Here is a 396-nt window from a genome sequence, read left to right as displayed (position 1 = left end):
CCAGGCACTGAGGGAGAAAATTCTTGTTGGAATTTTTTTTGTTCCATCTGCTGTATGACCTGGGGAATGAAAAATAATGTTTTAAAAGGAAGTAGTACTTGATTTTCTCTGATATGTGTGACCTTTAACTAATCACAATTGAAAATTATTTTCCAAAATAAAATAGCCAAATTCTAAAATTTAGATTAATATTCAACAAAGCAGTTTTGAAAACACCAACATTTAAAATACTATAGCTAATAGTGCATTGAAACATTACTATAACACAGGCTTTTAGCAAAGCGCCTAAAATCCTCTTTAATGCCGCAATCCTTTCACAAAAGACCACCTGATGATATTCCAGCTTCTGAGCCTCGAGTTGGTCATGCTGGCGCTGTAGTTCTTCTTTTTGTTCCT

This window comes from Myotis davidii, unplaced genomic scaffold (genome assembly GCF_000327345.1).
Source record: "Myotis davidii unplaced genomic scaffold, ASM32734v1 scaffold1891, whole genome shotgun sequence".
Lineage (NCBI taxonomy): Eukaryota > Metazoa > Chordata > Mammalia > Chiroptera > Vespertilionidae > Myotis > Myotis davidii.
Note: the sequence above shows the minus strand (reverse complement) of the source record.